This window comes from Heptranchias perlo, chromosome 2 (assembly GCF_035084215.1).
Source record: "Heptranchias perlo isolate sHepPer1 chromosome 2, sHepPer1.hap1, whole genome shotgun sequence".
NCBI lineage: Eukaryota > Metazoa > Chordata > Chondrichthyes > Hexanchiformes > Hexanchidae > Heptranchias > Heptranchias perlo.
The window spans coordinates 110,046,412-110,063,281 of NC_090326.1; the positions used below are offsets into that span (position 1 = coordinate 110,046,412).

At 44.2% G+C, this 16,870-nt stretch overlaps 1 protein-coding gene across 2 annotated transcripts in view; it reads right to left on the bottom strand.

Moving 5' to 3' along the window:
* Nucleotides 1-16,870, bottom strand: part of cntnap2a (contactin associated protein 2a) — a 1,620,024-nt gene that overhangs the window by 1,450,259 nt on the left and 152,895 nt on the right. The gene's annotated exons all lie outside the window — the stretch shown is intronic.

Sequence of the window (16,870 nt, forward strand, 5' to 3'; positions counted from 1 at the left end):
CCTGCGAGAGAGCATGCACCAAGGTCCTCTACTGATGCACTAGGCCTTGGTGCAAGAGGTGAACAGAGGGAGGGACACCCTATATCAGCAGGGGGGGGCGGGGGGCAAGAGGCCTTCCAGACATAGGCTCAAAAAGCAGTGGGCGGCAGCGGGGGACGAAGTCAATGCCAGGCGCACAGCACCACGAACATGCATGCAGTGCAGGAAGAAGTTCAAGGCTTTGACACGAGTGGTCAAGGTGAGTGAGGTCAACTGTCAAGTGGCATCTCCTACCAACTGCATCACCAGCCACATCCACTGCTTCACTCACTTACACACCCCCCATCATCCACATACTAACAAACTCTTTCAATCAGTATGCAATTCTTCCAACCAGATGCTTCCTCTCACACTTACACACTACCACTGTTGCAAGCTGCCCACCCACAACTCGCAGGCCACACACACTGGCAGTTATTCAACCACGACAGGCACATCACCCAAACACATGTCCCGCTTTCTTGCAGGAGAAGGTGGCGCATAACAGGAGGGAGCAAGTGGCAGTGGCATTTAGCCCCTCGAGCCTGTTCCGCCATTCAATAAGATCATAGTGGACCTGTGACCTAACTCCATATACCCGCCCTAGCCCCATATCCCTTAATACCCTTGGTTCACAGAACTCTATCGATCTCAGATTTAGAATTCACAATTGAGCTAGCATCAACTGCCGTTCACAGAAGAGCATTCTAAATTTTTATCACCCTTTGCGTGCAGAAGCGTTTCCTAACTTCACTCCTGCACGTCCTGGCTCTAAATGCTAGGCTATGTCCCCGCGTCCCAGTATTCAAGTACAGCAGACTTCCAAAAACAGTTACAAATGTCTCGGCAGCCAGAAGCAATAATTCAGCCACTAACCTGTAAATCCTGCATAGTTCAGATGGTCGTGGTTAAGACTATGTGTTGAGTTGAGCATTAAGTGTCTATCACTTTAAATCAGCATTGCACACTGATTGTATCCATTTTCTCCTTACTTTACATGCTTCCGACGTTCGGTATTTGCGCATGCGCTACTACCAACACCAAGATGGCATCTGGCACGTCATGCTGGAAACGTGCATGTGCAGCCAAGACGCCATCTTGGCTGTTCGAGAGGCTGTGTAGCGCCGAAACAACGGGCGCTACACAGGCCAATTTAGCGCCCATAATCTATAAATTATTCTTTTAAACTTTAATCCCAATGTTACAGTGTTTGTTCATCGAACCCGAGGCCTCATACATAGAGTCATAGAGTTATACAGCACGGATAGAGGCCCTTCGGCCCATCGTGTCCGCGCCGGCCATCAAGCCCTGCCTACTCTAATCCCATATTCCAGCATTTGTTCCGTAGCCTTGTATGCTATGGCATTTCAAGTGCTCATCCAAATGCTTCTTGAATGTTGTGAGGGTTCCTGCCTCCACAACCCTTTCAGGCAGTGAGTTCCAGACTCCAACCACCCTCTGGGTGAAAAAGTTCTTTCTCAAATCCCCTCTAAACCTCCCGCCTTTTACCTTGAATCTATGTCCCCTTGTTATAGAACCCTCAACGAAGGGAAAAAGCTCCTTAGTATCTATCCTATCTGTGCCCCTCATAATTTTGTACACCTCAATCATGTCCCCCCTCAGCCTCCTCTGCTCCAAGGAAAACAAACCCAATCTTCCCAGTCTCTCTTCATAGCTGAAGCGCTCCAGCCCTGGTAACATCCTGGTGAATCTCCTCTGCACCCTCTCCAAAGCGATCACATCCTTCCTGTCGTGTGGCGACCAGAACTGCACACAGTACTCCAGCTGTGGCCTAACCAGTGTTTTATACAGCTCCATCATAACCTCCTTGCTCTTATATTCTATGCCTCAGCTAATAAAGGCAAGTATCCCATATGCCTTCTTTACCACCTTATCTACCTGTTCCGCCGCCTTCAGGGATCTGTGAACTTGCACACCAAGATCCCTCTGACCCTCTGTCTTGCCTAGGGTCCTCCCATTCATTGCGTATTCCCTTGCCTTGTTAGTCCCTCCAAAGTGCATCACCTCGCACTTTTCCGGGTTAAATTCCATTTGCCACATGTGCTCTACCAATGAGTTACCTTAATTTCTTTTTTCACTGCAGTTCAGCGTTTTGCTAGTGTTAATGGTTCCATACATGTGTCCACTATAACCCTACATCGAATTGCTTATAAGCAGTTTGTACCAATGTTCCATTTAACACATAATTCTGTTTTGGTTCTATACTGCCATACCAATTATTTTACACTCATGCATATTTAACCACCTCTATCATCTATTGGCTGGTTGCCGAGAATGTCCAAATCCTTCTGAATTTAGTTATGCCACTCATTATTTGCCCTGAAGATAAATTTGGTATCAATTGCAAACTTGGAGATTTGCTTACTGTATCCTCATGAAAGTCATTACCATATTTACAAATAGCAAGGTTTTTAAAAATTCATTCATGGGATGTGGGCGTCGCTGGCAAGGCCAGCAATTATTGCCCATTCCTAATTGCCCTTGAGAAGGTGGTGGTGAGCCGCCTTCTTGAACTGCTGCAGTCTATATGGTGAAGGTTCTCCCACAGTGCTGTTAGGAAGGGAGTTCCAGGATTTTGACCCAGCGACGATGAAGGAACGGCGATATATTTCCAAGAAGGGATGGTGTATGACTTGGAAGGGAACGTGCAGGTGGTGTTGTTCCCATGTGCCTGCTGCCCTTGTCTTTCTAGGTGGTAAAGGTCACCGGTTTGGGAGGTGCTGTTGAAGAAGCCTTGGCAAATTGCTGCAGTGCATCCTGTGGATGGTGCACACTGCAGCCACAGTGCGCCGGTGGTGAAGGGAGTGAATGTTTAAGGTGGTGGATGGGGTGCCAATCAAGCGGGCTGCTTTGTCCTGGATAGTGTAGAGCTTCTTGAGTGTTGTTGGAGCTGCACTCATCCAGGCAAGTGGAGAGTATTCCATCACACTCCTGACTTGTGCCTTGTAGATGGTGGAAAGGCTTTGGGGAGTCAGGAGGCGAGTCACTCGCTGCAGAATACCCAGCCTCTGACCTGCTCTTGTAGCCACGGTGTTTATGTGGCTGGTCCAGTTAAGTTTCTGATCAATGGTGACCCCCAGGATGTTGATGGTGGGGGATTCGGCGATGGTAATGCCGTGAATGTCAAGGGGAGGTAGTTAGACTCTCTCTTGTTGGAGATGGTTACTGCCTGGCACTTGTCAGGCACAAATGTTACTTGCCACTTATCAGCCCAAGCCTGAATGTTGTCCAGGTCTTTCTGCATGCGAGTTCGCAAGACTGTCCCCCAATTATCCTGCTTATAGCCTCTTTCAGACCTACAAAGTGGCCATTATTAGCTACCTTCTATTTTCTGTTTTAAAGCCAATTTTCTCTCAGCACCACCCACTGCCTCTGATTATTTGACTCATTGTGGGTAATTTTGACTTTGGCTGATTGAAGTGAATGGAAATGAAAATCGGGTGAAATGTATAATGGGCGGCTGAATCGATAGCGCCCATTTTACACTGTAACCTAAAGTTAAAATATACCCCTATTAAGTTAACCAGTAGTCACCAATGTCAAGTGTCAATCACTTTCTGAAAATTTACATGTATTATATCAACTGCATTTCTTCTGAACGGTATACTTAGTAACCTGGAAATTTTGGCTCCCTGGGGTACTTCAGGTGTATTTGTGGTGGAGGGGGGCAGAATTTCTGTCTTTTTCCACTTCTGTCCCAGAGGCATTTTGTGCTTCCTGTGGACACTGGTCATCCACCCCGATTAGTCAAATGACACTGTCCCCTCGATTTGGGACAGGGTCCAAGCGACGCCCAAGTGGCAAATAGAAGTCGAGTTCTGCTATACTTCTGCCCCCTCTTAAGGGTCTGTGGAATCTTTCGTCCAGTGTCTTCAAAAAACTCTATGATAGCACAACAGTGGGGGTGGGGGGAGGCATGGAGGAAGTACATATAGCTTCTTCAAGAAGGAAATTGGTATCTGCTTTGCTTAAGGTAAAAGGCAAAGTTAGATTGTTTCGTTGGTCACCGTGAGTCTGATCTGCACGGAAACCCATCACCATATTTAAGAGCCTCTAAATCAAGCTACTGAGAAATATATACCCATCTGTAGAATTTCTCTGTCAATATTGAGTGCACACTCTCTTCCCATAAAGACACATCATATTTACCCAAGTCCAGAGAGTGTAGGTGCAGGTTTCCAGAGCCAAGGCTCTGGGGCTCCGAAAATGCGACTGTACAAGTAGGAATTTCTGTTGTTCTTCTGGAGATCCAGAGAGACAGACTCTCAAATCATTGGTGTATCTGAATTTAACAATAGGAAAATCTCTAAATGTTCTGATTATAAACCTGCATTCTGTACTCGGTCTTGATTCCCTGTGTACAACTCCGTAAGAGATATTTTATATATGTTATTAGCCAATCACCTGTAGTGTTGCACACAGGAAGTCAAGACCAAATGTAGAGAGGAAAGGAGGAGGGGCAAGAAGGGTAGAGGGGGAAGAGGGGAGGAGGAGGAGAGAGGGGAGGAGGAGGAGAGATGGGAGGGAGGAGAGAAGGGAGGAAGAGAGAGGGAGGAGAGGAGTGAGGAAAGGGGAGGGAGAAGGAGAGGAAAGAGGGAAATGGGAAAACTTCAGCAATAGCGAAAAACTGTGGTAAGAAGAGTTTTATAAACCTGTTGTGAAGTTCCCTTGTTGATAGTGTGCGAGAATAGGCTTAGCACGACTGTGCAGCTTATCTACAGCAGACATCTGGAGAGTAATGTGCACTTGCAAATAAAAAAATATACACTCAGCTGTATCTGATACTAAATTAAAATGACTCAAAATTTCCAAGAGAAAGTTTTGCATGGCTGCTTCCTCCTACTGAAATACAGTCGGGTTGGAGCCGCCAGGGAGAGGTGCAATATGGCGCCAGGTTGAGCACTCCGGGGATATAATTGCGGGCCAGGCAGAGGCATAGGGATGGGGACCTAACTCGCTGCTGGGCCGCAAAACATCATTGTATGGAGCGACTAGGCCTTTTATCAGTGACCCTGCCAGAAGCCATATTTTACCTCCAGTGAAAGGTTATGGGACTGATCACCAAGCTAGGTATCAAGGCATAATGAGCTCCTGGAATAAGGCAGTCAGAATTCCAGTGAGCTGGGGAAGAAAGCTGGTAGAAGAGCAAGAGTTGGCAGGAGAGCGAGAGTTGAATTGGGTCACGGGACATTATGACAAAAATTAAAAATTCTCAGGTTGCAAATAGGAATGAAATTCACCTTTACCAAGATATCTGCCACATAGGACTTTGAGGCAGAATTGCTGCAGAATCACCCGGTGGCCACAGATAGGAACTTTATGCAGACACAAACCCAGCATTTTCATCAGGAAAACTTTCCATGTGGAATTGCACAGCATGACACTCTAAATGTGAAATCCCATTACAGGATCACCTACAGGTGTCACTGGTAATGACAAATGCAACAGAGGTGTGGATAGAATTTATTTTGAAGAAGTTCATAAGGAATGTTGACCAACTAGACCAAATCTAGTCCTCAGGTGAAGCGAGGTTATGATGTGGAGATGCTGGTGATGGACTGGGATGGACAAATGTAAGGAATCTTACAACACCAGGTTATAGTCCAACAATTTTATTTTAAAATCACAAGCTTTCGGAGATTATCTCCTTCGTCAGGTGAGTAGTGAATGAGAGGTTCTCAAATCGTATATCTTATATTAGGCTGGGACACCATCACACCAATCAAAGGTGTCGTTGGTGTTCAGACAGGTTAGCCACGGAAAACAGTAGGTCCCAGTATGCTGAATACACATTGTGTCAAATTATACAGACAGAGAGGAAGAGACCCGAAAGGCAGAGAGAGAGAGAGAATATTAAAAACAGTTAATTTTTTTTTCCCCTTGCTGGTGGGGTTACGTGTAGCGTGACATGAACCCAAGATCCCGGTTGAGGCCATCCTCATGGGTGTGAAAATTGGCTATCAATTTCTGCTCGACGATTTTGCGTTGTCGTGTGTCTCGAAGGCCGCCTTGGAGAACGCTTACCCGAAGATTGGTGGCTGAATGTCCTTGACTGCTAAAGTGTTCCCCGACTGGGAGGGAACCCTCCTGTCTGGCGATTGTTGCGCGGTGTCCGTTCATCCGTTGTCGCAGTGTCTGCATGGTCTCGCCAATGTACCATGCTCCGGGGCATCCTTTCCTGCAACGTATGAGATAGACAACGTTGGCCGAGTCACAGGAGTATGAACCACGTACCTGGTGGGTGGTGTCCTCTCGTGTGATGGTGGTATCCGTGTCGATGATCTGGCATGTCTTGCAGAGGTTGCCGTGGCAGGGTTGCGTGGTGTCGTGGACGCTGTTCACCTGAAAGCTGGGTAATTTGCTGCGAACGATGGTCTGTTTGAGTTTGGGTGGCTGTTTGAAGGCGAGTAGTGGAGGCGTGGGGATGGCCTTAGCAAGGTGTTCGTCGTCATCGATGACATGTTGAAGGCTGCGGAGAACATGGCGTAGTTTCTCCACTCCGGGGAAGTACTGGACGATGAAGGGTACTCTGTTGGTTGCGTCCCGTGTTTGTCTTCTGAGGAGGTCTATGCGATTCTTCAATGTGGCCCATCGGAACTGTCGATCGACAAGTCGAGCGTCATATCCCGTTCTTACGAGGGCATCTTTCAGCGTCTGTAGGTGTCCATCGTGTTCCTCCTTGTCTGAGCAGATCCTGTGTATTCGTAGGGCCTGTCCATAGGGGATGGCCTCTTTGACGTGGTTAGGGTGGAAGCTGGAAAAGTGGAGCATCGTGAGGTTGTCCGTGGGCTTGCGGTAGTGAGGTGCTGAGGTGCCCGTCTTTGATGGAGATTCGTGTGTCCAAGAAAGAAACCGATTCTGAGGAGTAGTCCATGGTGAGCTTGATGGTGGGATGGAACTTGTTGATGTTATCGTGTAGTCTCTTCAGTGATTCTTCGCCATGGGTCCATAGGAAGAAAATGTCGTCGATGTACGGACCCACGGCGAAGAATCACTGAAGAGACTACACGATAACATCAACAAGTTCCATCCCACCATCAAACTCACCATGGACTACTCCTCAGAATCGGTTTCTTTCTTGGACCACAAATCTCCATCACGGGCACCTCAGCACCTCACTCTACCGCAAGCCCACGGACAACCTCACGATGCTCCACTTTTCCAGCTTCCACCCTAACCACGTCAAAGAGGCCATCCCCTATGGACAGGCTCTACGAATACACAGGATCTGCTCAGACGAGGAGGAACGTGATGGACACCTACAGACGCTGAAAGACGCCCTCGTAAGAACGGGATATGACGCTCGACTTGTCGATCGACAGTTCCGACGGGCCACAGCGAAGAATCGCATAGACCTCCTCAGAAGACAAACACGGGACGCAACCAACAGAGTACCCTTCGTCGTCCAGTACTTCCCCGGAGTGGAGAAACTACGCCATGTTCTCCGCAGCCTTCAACATGTCATCGATGACGACGAACACCTTGCTAAGGCCATCCCCACGCCTCCACTACTCGCCTTCAAACAGCCACCCATTCGCAGCAAATTACCCAGCTTTCAGGAGAACAGCGTCCACGACACCACACAACCCTGTCATCGACACGGATACCACCATCACACGAGAGGACACCACCCACCAGGTACGTGGTTCATACTCCTGTGACTTGGCCAACGTTGTCTATCTCATACGTTGCAGGAAAGGATGCCCCGGAGCATGGTACATTGGCGAGACCATGCAGACACTGCGACAACGGATGAACGGACACCGCGCAACAATCGCCAGACAGGAGGGTTCCCTCCCAGTCGGGGAACACTTTAGCAGTCAAGGACATTCAGCCACCGATCTTCGGGTAAGCGTTCTCCAAGGCGGCCTTCGAGACACACGACAACGCAAAATTGTCGAGCAGAAATTGATAGCCAAGTTCCGCACCCATGAGGACGGCCTCAACCGGGATCTTGGGTTCATGTCACGCTACACGTAACCCCACCAGCAAGGGGAAAAAAAAGTTATCTGTTTTTAATATTCTCTCTCTCTGCCTTTCGGGTCTCTTTCTCTCTGTCTGTATAATTTGACACAATGTGTATTCAGCATACTGCGACCTACTGTTTTCCGTGGCTAACCTGTCTGAACACCAACGACACCTTTGATTGGTGTGATGGTGTCCCAGCCTAATATAAGAGATGCGATTTGAGAACCTTTCACTCACTCACCTGACGAAGGAGATAATCTCCGAAAGCTTGTGATTTTAAAATAAAATTGTTGGACTATAACCTGGTGTTGTAAGATTCCTTACATTTGAAGCGAGGTTAGACAGCAGAGGATAATTGGACCAGGGTGCACAAACATAATTCAGTATCCATTTTTAAGTCATAATTCTGTTCATAATTTTATATATTATTGGATTTATGTTAGTATTTAGTTTAATGGAAAAGTGAGAGTAGATTTGGTTGCAGTATGGGAGTTTATCTGCAGTTCAGGCTGAGGTGCTGGAAGACGTAATATTGAAGCATTAAAACATTACAAATTTACATTAGCAGTTTCCATTATAAATGTGGACAGAGGAATTTAAAAATGGCAAAGTTAACACAAAAGTGTAACAAAAACATGGTAACTGGAAGTCGGGTTCTGTCGACAGGAATTGCACGCAGAGACGTATCTCAAAATACTAGTCAAGCACCCCGGCCTTGCACATGGGACATGAAGAGGTAATTCAGTCCCCATTTTAAATTGATACATCCTCTCCTTATATTTATTACAAAATTCCTATGTCCATATTTATAATGGAAACTGTCCAAGTAAACTCGTCATACTATAATGACACCCTGCTGCCAGTGGTGGTGCTGCAGCAAGGATTAATTGCAGAGTGATCAGCTTACATGGGCAGTTTCATTATAAATGTGGACATAGGAATATATAATAGAACAAATGGACAGGAAGTATATGCAGAAGATTTTTAATATACTGTATGTACATAATATATATATATATGTACACATGCACACATATTATACATACATACATATGCAAATCAGGTTCATATGATGTCATCGAGCGTCAACTGCTATTTTAACCAGTAGCCTGGGCAGGGAAGCCTTTGTGATATTCCCGCCAGGTGAAGATAGCGGGAAGACTATCTGGGACCATAAGAGGTCCAAACAGGTAAGTTTTTTTAAAAAACTTTTTTTAAACTTTCCTTTTGGGGTTAGGACAAGCAGGAGTACTCCTCCAGGCCCCATAAGGAAAATGTACGGCTCTGGGCTCTCTCCCCCTTCCTAAACACGAGACCCTCCTGAAGCCTTCTCCTCACAACTTACCAGAGTGCCGGTCACTGTTGCTTTGGTCTCGACCAGCACGCCTCCTGCCGCCCGAAGTCACATCTCCTGTCCATTTCAGGTAGCAACTGACCAGGGGGCATACAGATGAGGACCAGGAGTTAAAATCACCCAGGCTTTATGCTGCCGAGGTCAGGGTTATTTCACACTCACCTCAGCCCCTGCCCGCCGGATTCCCACTCCAGGTTAAAATTGGGCCTAGAGTTTCTGGAACTGAGCCTGCCAAAAACTATTCCAAACTGTAAAAATGCCCCTTTAAATAATGGAGAAGAATAAATGTAATTTTTAGATCTATCCTTGTCCCCCTCCTATTTCTCATCTACTTGCTGCCCCTCGGCAACATCATCCGAAAATATATCAGATTCCACATGTACACTGATGACACCTAGCTCTAACTCACCACCACCTCTCTCGACCCATCCACTGTCTCTCATTTGTCACACTGCTTGTCCGACATCCAGTACTGGATGAGCAAAAATTTCCTCCAACTAAATATTGGGAAGACCGAAGCCATTGTCACTGGCCCCCACTGCAAACTCTGTTCCCTAGCCACCAACTCCATCCCTCTCTGCGCCCACTGTCTGAGGCTGAACCAGACCATTTGCAACCTTGGCATCCTATTTGACCCCGAGATGAGCTTCCAACCACATATCCGCTCCATCACCAAGACCGCCTATTTCCACCTCCGCAACATCGTCCGTCTCCGCCCCTGCCTCAGCTCATCTGCTGCTGAAACCCTCATCCATGCCTTTGTTACTGCTAGACTCGACGATTCCAATGCTCTCCTAGCTGGCCTCCCATCTTCCACCCTCCATAAACTTAAGCTCATCCAATACCCCGCTGCCCATATCCTAACTCGCACCAAATCCCGTTCTCCCATCATCCCTGTGCTCCGTCCGGCAACGACTTAATTTTAGAATTTTCATCCTGATTTTCAAATCCCTCCATGGCCTCACCCCTCCCTATCTCTGTAACCTCCTCCAGCCTTACAACCCTCCGAAATCTCTGCATTCCTCCATTTCTTGCCTCTTGTGCATCTCCGATTTTAATCACTCCACCACTGGCTGCCATGTCTTCAGCTGCCTAGGCCCTAAACTCTGGATTTCCCTCCCTAAACCTCTCCGCCTCTCTACGTCTCTCTTTTCCTTTAAGACGCTCCTTAAAACCTACCTCTTTTTCAACTGTTCTAATATCTCGTTATGTGGCTCTGTGTCAAATTTTGTTTGATATTGGTTCCTGTGAAGCGCCTTGGGATGTTTTACTGTGTTAAAGGTGCTATATACATGCAAGTTGTTGTTGTTATCTGAACACTGGATATTACATTTCGACTGTTTCGTTCTTACCAAAAATTTTTTTGGTTAAAATTATGTTTAAACTGAAAGGGACTTTAACAATAGAGTGTTGCATCCTTTTACTCTTAGCACTAGAATCTTTGCCTCAAGCCTGCTGCTTTGAGGCAAAGAAGTGCATCCGTTATTTCATCCAAGCTTTATGTAAATCAAGCATAAATGAAAGGCACAAATTGCATATCAAATTAAATGAAACTGCTCTAACACATAAAACAGTAAATATACTGCAAACCTTTCCATTATTGCTACTCACTTAGAAATTATTGGTTTCACTTCAACTAAAGGAATTTACTGTTTAACAGCTCCAATTACCACAACCATTTATATTATAGGTTAGATATAAATCTATTATACTTATTCTCCGAACATCTTTTTGAGTAGAAATCTACTATACCACCGTGACAAACAAACCTGTTCATATACAGCAGGCTATGATTAAAAAGGCAATAACCAGAAGCCATGGTGTTTTCAGTGTTTTCTTCACAGAAGGAAGCTTTCAAAATTCTTTAAATTATCAGTACCAGGAAGCCTTGTAACTCAAAAGGTAGAGGCATTTATGCTGAAACCAGATAGCAGCAGATTTGAATCGTCGAGCTGCTTGTTACTTACAACAGTTTGTCACAAATGAGATAACTCATGAATGTTCAGGCCATTCCACTAGGCAGGATACCTGTATTTAGCACAGCAGGCAACCGCAGACAAAGGTAGAAATAGGATAGTTCACGCATTATATTACAAGCGTACCTCCTATTGCGCCTAGTTTTTTTTTGCAAATATAAGCACATCCCTACAGTGTAGTCATCCATTCTCCCTCTGATGAGCTTATGATGTTGTAATGCCACAAGAAAAATACAACTTGCAAGGGCCTCCACATTCTTCTAAAAGGAAAAGAAACCCATACAAAATTAACTTTTTTTTCATTTCTGCCGTCGGCTAGTAGCTTCTGAATTTAAAATCTAATTAAAAATATACATAAAAGGAAACTAATTTGTTGCATTGAACTCTGTGATCCCTTTGCTGTTACATTCAGCAAAAAGCAATGTTGGAAAATATGGCTGGCAGTGTGTTACAAACCCTAAGAAGCTTGGATGACAACATGAACCACAAAAGATAAAACTGAAGCAGTTTATCCACTAACTTGTACTGAGACCTGTAGCTCTCTACATCATTGATTCCAAAGCTAAACACTCCAACTGCTGATCCAGCTTTAATACCTAGCTGGGTTAAAATTTCATCCAGCTAAATGTAAGTAAATATGAAGTTATCCTCTTCAGCTCCTGCCTGCTGTACTTTTGGCTCAACTCGATCAACCTCCCCAGCTGCACTGTCACAAATGTTCAGGTTTTTATGCTAGATAGTCACTCAAGTTCTGTGTCAAGGGTCATTCGTGGAAGTGGACCTCATGCAGAATGTACCCTTTTCTGGTTAAGTGATAGCATGACCCAGGGATTGTAACAGAAAACCCTCACTCCGTATACTGGCTACTGAAAAATACCATGTGCAATCTTCTCATTTCAAAGAAGGTGGATTGAAAAGCACTCTATTAAGGCTTCAGACCATTTAACTGGTCACTTTACACAAAATATGTGAATAAACAGATTACAGTTTCCACAGAGAGAACAATTAATTTCCCTGTCCTCCTTGGTATGGGAAACAATAATCAGCCATCATATTAACTCCCTAAATATGGGCTCACTTTCCAAAGCTTAGTTGGTTCACACTTTTAAAACACAGTTTCTTGCTGTTGTTGCTGAAAACACAGACGACCAAGTGTCTCGGGCAGGAAGGGATACAGACGGACAGCAGAGATGGAGAGATAGGTAGATAGTACCTCAGTGGACGCCCCTTCCTTAAGTCGATGAAATGGGGGCTTGGTGCATTGATCTGTTAATCACAGCCAGTATCCTGAGGTGAACAGCTACTCTTTGATAAGTGAGCAACTGGCTCTGAAACATCTGTCTTAGCTCAGCCACCCACAGTGTGAATCAAATAGACCACCACCTGGACTCTGTGGTGTTGCAAGGACTGACTTCACTATAGCCTGAAATGTTTTGAGTTTGTACAGAATGACCCTATCCCTGTATATTAATTCACACTTGAAATCTCCATTGTTCACCTAAACAAACTTTCAGGCTATTGGCTTATTGTTGAAAAAACTGCTGAATCTAGCATTACAGGTATAACATAAATTTATTAAAAATGAACCTCAGGCAAAATCCAACTTGCCACATCCATCTAAAGCCAAGTCTGGAGGTGCACAGCCTTGGTGTCCCACTTGCCTATGACCCAATTTTCAAAGAAGGTGGACTGAAAAGCACTCTATTAAGGCTTCTTCCCCAGATCCGATCTGTTGCCAAGATCACTCTTTCATCTTCAAAGCATTGCCCACTGCTGCATCTACCTCTCTCTCTCCACTGCCAGGTTTTGCCATGATAAAATATTGACATAAAAATGCATCTGAAAATCATAACATAGTAAGTTTAATGTGGGTAGGAAGTGCATGTCATGTGCAATGATTTTAATATATTAACTAGATAGATATAATTTAATTTTTTCCTATTTCTTCCCCTGACTGCTTGAGTTTTACCATTGCAGTATTAATCCTACAATACAATCGCTAACCACTACCATTATCTCTGGCCAGATTTACCATACAGCTTTGTGTCAATTGTCATCAAGAGAGAAGACTAATTCTGTTTAGTTTTTGCTTCCTTCGTGATTTTTCTCATGTAATATGTTACTAAAAATTACATCTGCCATTAATGGAATATAGCATTCACTAATTCTCCAAATATTATTTTGTTATCTATTTTAGTGTGTTGGTCAAAGTCCTTATTCAGAATTGATTTTATTAATATGAAATCCATTTGAATGGCCAAGGCTTTTACATTATTGCCAAGGTTAAAACAAGTCAAGGTAAATCAAAGAAATCAAGAAACAGTCAATCGGTATTGCCACGCTTGGGTTTTAAAGGCCTAAAGATTGTAAGAGGAAGGGGGAACTGAATGCACAGCATGTAAAGGGTTAATTTCACACTTCATAACCTGGGTTAATGCGCATTCCAACTCCAAAATCTTAAACTACATTGCACTCAGTTTATTATACAGCAGTTACCTCCTCCTGAAAAATGTGCTCGATAATAAAAGGCTTTTTGAATATTCAAGAATAAGAACCTTAAAAAGTCATAGTATATATCTAATAATAATTTCACAATGAACATATCTGCTGAGTTTCAAAATATTCTTCCTAAACAAGTCAGTAATAACAGTCTGGAACATACCACTACAAATGTTATAAATTAGGAAGTACTCAGGTTTAGAGATAATATATTACCCATCAAGTCTCTAACTCTGTCGTTCAGAAGAATTGGGTATAAATTTATCTTGGGCAGTAGCATAAAACAGGCAGTAGTGAATCTGCAGCTAGTTGATATTCTACCCAAATTTCTTTGAAAGGAAAATCGAGCCGACTGCAGAACAGACTGCCGATTCACTAGTGCCTGTTTTGCATTATTGCCCAAGAGGAATTTATACCTCAATATTACTAAATGGCAAAAACCACAGAAGGGGAATACAGTCTTGAAAGGGAAACTATCTTATTTTTGGTTTTAAATTTCAATAATTTAATCACAAGCAATTTCAAAAGTTTAGTATCCTGAACAATATCTTCTTTCATTATGCAGCATTCCAAGTAGGTAACACATTCAGTAGCAGAGGGATGCCATTGCTTCAACTACAGGCAACACATTCTGTAAAGAGTGGCATCATTGTAAGCAATTTGTGTTCTGTGTAGCTGTACGATAATACTTTCTGGTTTATTTTGGTAAGCTTTTATGAGTTAAGATCCCTTAACAAGTTTTGTGAAATTGTTTTTTAGGTTGTTTATCAGAAAATGTGTAAGCTGACCACAGAGGTGTCATTTTACCCACAATGCTTTGGACAAAGATGCAGCAGCTTTCCTGTGGTGGTGAAACATAGACTGTGAACAACTGCATTTTTCAACAACTTGGCCCCTCATAATTCAGAGCATCTGGGAAACTTTCTTGTTTGTGAATAAATCGCTAAAGTTAAGAAACATTACTGCCCATCTTTCTGTTACTCTGTACTCCATTATTAGGGTACCAGATCTTCAAAAGTGGATGTTTTTTTATTCATTCATGGGATGTGGGCATCGTTGGCAAGACCAGCATTTATTGCCCCATCCCTAATTGCCCTTGAGAAGGTGGTGGTGAGCTGCCTTCTTGAACCGCTGCAGTCTGTGTGGTGAAGGTACTCCCACAATGCTGTTGGGTAGGGAGTTCCAGGATTTTGACCCAGCGACGATGAAGGAATGGTGATATATTTCCAAGTCAGGATGGTGTGCGACTTGGAGGGGAACGTGCAGGTGGAGTTGTTCCTATATGCCTGCTGCCCTCGTCCTTCTAGGTGGTAGAGGTCGCGGGTTTGGGAGGTGCTGTCGAAGAAGCCTTGGCGAGTTGCTGCAGTGCATCTTGTCGATGGTACACACTGCAGCCATGGTGTGCCAGTGGTGGAGCGAGTGAATGTTTAAAGTGGTGGATGTGGTGCCAATCAAGCGGGCTGCTTTTTCCTGGATGGTGTCAAGCTTCTTGAGTGTTATTGGAGCTGCACTCATCCAGGCAAGTGGAGAGTATTCCATCACACTCCTGACTTGTGCCTTGTAGATGGTGGAAAGGCTTTGGGGAATCAAGAGATGAGTCACTCGCCACAGAATACCCAGCCTCTGACCTGCTCTTGTCGCCACAGTATTTATGTGGCTGGTCCAGTTGTGTTTCTGATCAATGGTGACCCCCAGGATGTTGATAGTGGGGGATTCAGCAACGGTAATAATGCATACCACAAGATCAACTTATGAATGTCTTTTGAACACTAATGCCGTAAGTGAAAGCCAGGCAGTTACGTAATTTTAAAAGAAGGGAGCCAAGAATGGATGCTTGGGGGACTCTGGAGATAATGGTGCTGGGTGGGAAGAGGCATTGGAAGAGGATGGTGTGGTCAACTGCGTTGAAGGCTACAAAGACAACAAGGAGGGTGATGAGGTGGTGGCGTGGACGGGGATAATATGCCATGGTCACAATCACAGAGAATGTTGTTCGTGACATTACTATAGGGTCATTTCACTGTTGTGAGAGAGGCAGAAACCTGAGAGATGGGCACCTGTTAGCTTATTTGCAGTAATGTTAATTTTAGTTTTGAACTCTCAATTTGCAATACTATCTAGTCATAAAATGTCCTTATTGTCAGTATTCATACAATGGGAAGATCTGCTCATAAAGTACTTGCACCATCTAAGATAGAAATGGCAAGTAGAAATGATATGATGCCCCAGTGGGAGGGAGAATTTACTTTTTATGTTCTTAGGGAAAGTGGAATTGAGGTTGAAGATCAGCCATGATCTTATTGAATGGCGGAGCAGGCTCGAGGGGCCGTATGGCCTACTCCTGCTCCTAATTCTTATGTTCTCATGTTTTTATAAGAAAAGTTAAGCTGCATTACACGCTCTCGTGCAGCTCCTAGTGCCTATTTCAAGGAGCTGAACTGGCTTTTTCAGTCGAAGGATGTTATGGGGTAGGAGGGGGATGAAACTTGTAATTCAAGGAGGATGGATTAAAAAAAATGGTGGCTGCTACAAACAGAAAACATAGAGGCATTTTCTTGCTTACTGTATTTAATGAAGACAACTGTGTTTCCAAATAAAATGCACAGATTCTTAATTTTTATTTCTAATCAAATGTATGTCTTGAAATTTTTTTATCATTCTCTGACCGTTCTTATATAGACTTTCAAAACATTCTGATAAAGGGCAGCACAAAACATTAAGCTGTCTTTTTCATCTTTTAGAGCTCATAAACCTGCTTTGCATTTTGAACATTTTACGATTTCAAAACCTCAAAACGCAAAACCAGGAATAACCGATATGCCAATAATAGTGAATGAGCAATGAACATATTCTCAAAGCATTTCTCTATCTGCCGTTTTTCATGGAGCTGCTAACCTATTTAAAATAAGAACGTAAGAAATAAGAGCAGGAGTAGGCCATCCGGCTGCTCCGCCTTTCAATAAGATCGTGGCTGATCTTCTACCTCAACTCCACTTTCACGCCCTATCCCCATATTGCCTTTGAGATTTAGAAT